This window comes from Pinus tabuliformis, chromosome 2_2, assembly GCF_031772625.1.
Source record: "Pinus tabuliformis cultivar Carrire ecotype Pingquan chromosome 2_2, CPIR1, whole genome shotgun sequence".
Classification (NCBI taxonomy): domain Eukaryota; kingdom Viridiplantae; phylum Streptophyta; class Pinopsida; order Pinales; family Pinaceae; genus Pinus; species Pinus tabuliformis.
Genome location: NC_142300.1, coordinates 273868131 through 273874409, shown reverse-complemented (window position 1 = coordinate 273874409; position 6279 = coordinate 273868131).

Sequence of the window (6279 nt, the reverse complement as noted above, 5' to 3'; positions counted from 1 at the left end):
GTACCTATACTGTGCCCCCGCACCCACTGCTTCTATCACGTCGCGTACTTTCACTGTGCCTCCGCAGTCACTGCTTCTATCGCGCCGCGTACTTTCACTGTGCCTCCGCAGTCACTGCTTCTATCGCACCGCGTACTTTCACTGTGCCCCCGCACCTGCGGCTTCTGACTCACAGCATACCTCCGCGCTTCTGCTTTCTCTTCACTGCGAACCACCGCACCTGGACTTCTGTCGCGCTACGTACCCACGCACTGCGCCTTCTTCTGTTGTGCGTACCCCCGCACTTGCACCGTTAATCATCTGCGAACCTCTGATTAGGGCCAAATTGGCAGTCCACCAGTGTGCCACAGATAGTCAGATGCCCAAATCTGATCATGCGCCCGAGAATCACACTTCATAGATTCACTTTCAACTTCAATTTTATATAGATCAAGCTTTTAAACCGATAACCCAATATTTCAGATCTTAAGATATTCACTTAGCAAAAGATATCTTGGCCAAGTGATCTCCTTCCCTATTTATAGTCAAGCCCTCATTCACACCATGGGACAAAACCATCAAATAACCAAAACAAGGGATCCAATCCGGGGCTAAAATAGATCCTATACCACAGGCCAAAACCATAGGATCATGAACGACGGGCTAAATACCACGGGCCATACATAAGAAACCCCATATGAGCACGCTTCTCTGCCTTGAAGTGAGTGAATTGGGGGACCTCACCTTCTGAACGGGTAACCTGCAGGTATGACCGCATTTCCTGTACGGCGTACCTGCGGGTACGCATGCTTTTCACTGAGCACATGCGGACCTCTTAATTTTTATCATTTTGAGAGCCTGATCAGATTTTTTCCACATGTATGAGTTGCCATCAAGTACAACACATGAACCATAGAGCCAAACCAGAAATCATAATGCCAACAATCTCCCCCTTTGGACTTGATGGCAACCTCAAGATTCTTTATATCATTCTCCCCCTTTGACATCAAGGGCAAAGGGTTATACTCCCCCTGAGAACATTGTCCCCCTGATTATAGACTAGATCTGCAAAAGAGTGATCGCCAAACACCATAAATGAACATGAAAGAGATAGAGACATATTGCAGCAATATTTGGATCAGCATTCATGATCTCCTTTTGTACTTCTACCATAATGCCAACAATTCATTATATGCTCCCCCTGAACCTGTGCCATCAAATGTGTACCCCATATGATCCTCACATACAACAACAAATGAGATTCAACAACAAGATGATGCATCAACAACCCCCAGCTTTTGCCTGAGGTATTCAAAGGCCTCCCTAGGCAATGGTTTGGTGAGTATATCAGCGACCTGTTCCTTAGAAGGAACATACTCCAACTTGACCTTTTGTTCAAGCACTTGTTCCCGGAGAAAGTGATACTTGATTGGTATGTGCTTGGTCTTTGAATGCATGACTGGGTTCTTTGAAATACTGATTGCACTTGTATTATCACATAAGATGGAGATAGGTGGTGTACAAGTGATTTGAAAATCCTGCAAGGTCTGCATCATCCAAAGGAGTTGAGTGCAGCAAGATGCAGCAGCAACATATTCTACTTCAGCTATAGACAAGGCAATCGAACTCTGTTTCTTGCTGATCTAAGATACTAATCTGGAACCCATAAAGAATGCACCACCACTTGTGCTCTTCCTGTCATCCACCCTTCCGGCCCAATCTGCATCTGTATAAGCATGAAGTGTGAGATCTGTATCTCTAGGATACCATAAGCCATAGTTTTGAGTTCCTTGAAGATATTTGAAGATTCTCTTCACTGCCTGAAGATGAGTTTCCTTTGGATTAGCCTGAAATCTTCCAACTATTCCCACTGCATGCATGATGTCTGGTCGGGTACCTGTCAAATAAAGTAGACTTCCAATCATAGATCTGTAGGTTGGTTGATGCACTGTTGCTGATTCATCATTTGCACCGAGGCTACATCCTGTGACCATGGGTGTACATACTGGTTTTGCATCTTCCATGCCATATTTCTTCAAAATTTGCTTGAGATACTTGGTTTGAGACAAGAAGATCCCTCCTTCTTTTTGTTGGATTTGCAAACCAAGAAAATATGTCAGCTCTCCCAGCAAGGACATTTCGAATTCTTTCTGCATTACCAAGGCAAAGCTTTGACTCATAGCTTCTTCATTGCTGCCAAAGATAATGTCATCTACATACACAACAAGTATTAGCAATTTGTCATTTTCAACTTTTATATAAATATTGCTATCTGATGATCCTTTTGAAAAGCCTTGTTGACGAAGATATTTGTCCAAACGATAGTACCAAGCCCTTGGAGCTTGTTTGAGACCATAGAGAGCCTTTTTCAATCTGCATACAAGATTTGGATCATTTCCAAGAATGAAACCATCTGGCTGCTCAATGTATACTTCTTCTTCCAAGTCTCCATTCAGAAAGGCCGATTTCACGTCCATTTGAAATACTTTGAAGTTTTGAAAGCTTGAGAGAGCAAGGAACATTCGGATGGCCTCAAGTCTTGCAACAGGACAAAAAGTTTATTCAAAATTTATTCCTTCTTGCTGCGCATACCCTTTACAAACAAGTCTGGCCTTGTTTCTAATTACTTCTCCATTTTCATTCAATTTATTTTTGAAGACCCATTTTGTCCCTATAACATTCTTATCCTTTGGTCTAGGAACCAACTCCCAAGTGTTGTTCTTTTCGATCTGCTCAAGTTCTTCATCCATTGCTTTGACCCAACATTCATCTTTGCATGCCTCTTTCACATTTTGAGGTTCAGTGGAAGAGAGTAATGCCAAATAGCTTGAAGCTTCTGCAATTGTTCTTCTTGTTTGTACACCTGCTTCTTTCTGCCCCAAAATCTGAGATTCCGAATGATTCTTCTGAACGTACCGGGATGGAGTCTTCTCTTCTATCCTTATCTGTTCCTTTGGTGCTTCTTGAGGTTCTTCTTCTTCATCATTCTGTCTTTGAGGATAGTCTTCATCTTCTTCGATATTTTCATGATTTACTTGCCTAGGAATGTATCCCTTTTCATCAACCACTACATCAATGCTGTCAACAATTATTCCAAGTCTTTTATTGTAGCACTTATATGCTTTGCTGTGTGGAGAATAACCAAGAAGAATGCCTTCATCTACTCTAGGTTCAAGTTTGCCAAGTTTCTCATCAGTATTCTTAATATAGCATTTGCTCCCAAAGATTTTGAAGTGCCTTACCGAAGGAGTCTCACCATACCAGAGCTCATGAGGAGTTTGAGTGTTGTTTACTCGGACATTTGTTTTGTTGAGAATAACAACCGCAGCATATGCGGCTTCACCCCAGAAAGTTGCAGGAGTTCCAGACTCATCCAGCATAGCACGAGCCATTTGTTGGATTGTTCTGTTCATCCTTTCCACCACTCCATTTTGCTGAGGAGTTCTAGCTGTAGAGAATTCTCTTCTTATCCCATGTTCTTCACAGAAATCGAAAAATTCATTTGAGGTAAACTCCCCACCTCTGTCAGACATGAGGCACTTAATTTTGTAACCTGATTCATTTTCAACCAAGGCTTTGAAGGATTTGAATTTCTCGAATGCTTCGTCTTTGTGCTTCATAAGTCCTAACCAAACAAACCTGGAGAAATCGTCAATGAATAATATCAAGTATTCTTCTCCTCGAGGTGTCCTTTTCCTAAATGGACCACATACATCTGTATGGACTAGATCAAGAGGCATGCTAGCTGATCCTTCCTTCTCTGGAAAGTTAGTTCTGGTTTGCTTTTCAAACTGACATGATTTGCATATGGTGTTGTTTGGAATTTTGATATCTGGAAGACCACGAACAGCCTGATATTTGCATGCTTTCCTTATTTGTGAAAAGCTTAGATGCCCCAACCTCCGGTGCCATAACCAGTGTTCATCATCCTTGCTCAAATAGCATTGTTGTTGTCCTTCTTCAAATATGTATAGATTATTTGGAGTTCTTCTACCTTTGATCACTGTTTCACCTGTATCCAGATCATGAACATGACATCCGTTTGATCTAAACATCACCTCGGTTCCTTGATCACACATCTGGCTGACACTTAGAAGATTATGCTTCAATCCATCAACATACAAAACATTTCCAGCTTTGACCTTTTCTTTTAACTGAGCAGTGCCTTTTCCTTTTATAGCTGCAGGAGTATCATTTCCAAAAGAAACTTTCTTCCCATTTTCTAAAGCAGAATATGATTCAAGTTTTTCTTTATCACCTGTCATATGTTTCGAACATCCACTGTCAATGTACCATAGATTTTCTTGTCCTTCTGCATAAAATGCTATCCCATATATTTCTGTTTGTGGTTCCTTTATTCTCCATGTTCTGGTGCTTGAGGCTTGTTCCTTTGTCTGCTGAAACCTGCTCCTGCATTCAGAATCTTCATGACCAAAGTTATTTCAAATAGAACATTAAACTTCATTTTCAAGAGCTGAAAAGTTGTTATAGGTCCTTTTTGTAATCCCAATCATACTTCTTTGTTTTTGAGCTTCTCTAGTCATGATTGTTTTATATGCAACACATTGAGCTATTTTGTGACCAAAGTTATGGCAAGAGAAACATTGCCCATTGAAGAAACTTCTGCGATTATCAAATCTACCGGCCAAATGATTGTAATTTCTATTGTCATCCATTCTTGAAGCAAATTGAGAAGATTTTACCTGTGGCTATTTGTAGCTTTTGTTCATGCTTAAGACAGATTGCCCCTGGTTTACCTGATAGTCTTTGTTCGTTCTTGATGTAATTCGTCCCTGCTTTACCTGGTGATCTCCATTGTGCTTTTGCTCATTCCTTCTTGCTGCATCAAGATAACTCTTTGAGGTGGATGCTTGAGATGTTTCTCCATTATACCCCAGACCTGTCTTGTTTAGCGGAGAACGTTGTACATTGATGATCTCATCCAGAGTTTCAGATCCTTTGACAAACTTGAGATTAATAGCCTTTGTTTTCTCAATTTCTTTTCTAAGGCCAACAATTTCACCTTCTAACTTTTCAAGATATTTTTCTTTTTCATCAATTTGAAATTGTAGAGTATCAATGATCATATTCTTTTCTTCTATACATGTCTTAAGTCTAGAAATCTCATCATAAAAACTATCCACATCTATAGCATCCATGTAATCATCATCTTCAAATGCCATTAAAAGTTTATAGTCATTACCTCGTTCATCTTCATCACTATTTGATAGACCATCACTGTCTTCATGAGTGTAGTAGCTTTTCTTATTTGCATTTTGTTTCTTGTTCCATCTAGCAGGTTCCTTTCCTTTGTCAATCTTATCCTTATGAGGACATTTGGCAGCATAATGACCTACTCTTCCACAAGCAAAACATTTAAAAGGTAACTTACCTCTAAACCTTCCAGTACCCCGTTGAAGATTTCTGACAAAATTTGATTCTTCTTCTTCTTTTGGCACGTGACTTGCTTCATAGTAGTCTCCTTTGCCTGAAGCCTTGAAAGCGGCTTCTCTCCTGTCTGATGGACCTCCCTTTCTCATTTCATAAGCAGTTAGAATTCCGTGTAGCTGAGACATAGTAAGGGTTCGTATATTTTCCTTTTCTTCTTTTGCAGACACTTTAGATTCAAACTTGGGGGACAATGATCTTAGAACTTTTTCAACCACAATAGCCTCTTTTATTTCTTCACCCAAGTTTTTCATGCAATTAACAATCTCATCTACCCGAAGAAAATAGTTAGCCACACTTTCATCATTATACATTCTGAAATTCTCATACTGAATCCTGAGGGTTTGAAGTTTAGCACGCTTTACCTGTTCATCTCCTTCGTAGCTCAAGACAATCTTGTCCCATATTTCTTTTGCGGATTTATATTGCATAACCTTCACGAATTCTGTTTGAGATAAGAATCCCAGCAGAGTATTGACTGCTTTAGCATTTGTTTCATATTTCTTCTTTTCGACCGGATCTGTAGGAGTAGCTGAAGGAAAAGTGTAACCTGTATCTATGATATCCCAAACTTCTGTACCAAGAGATTGAAGATAGGCAATAACTCTTACCTTCCAATAATTGAAGATTGTCCCATCAAAAATTGGTGGCCTGATTGATGCTTCCCTCTCGTAGTTGCTCATGATGAATGATCTTCCTTCAAGCGATCAAGCTTCTCTGAAGGACCTGGTCTGATACCAATTGTTGGAAATAATACTGAGAGGGGGGGTGAATCAGTATTATCAAGTTCTTTTAATAAATCTTCCTTATTTATACTTTGAATTATTTTTGTATGTCAGTACCATAAAATAA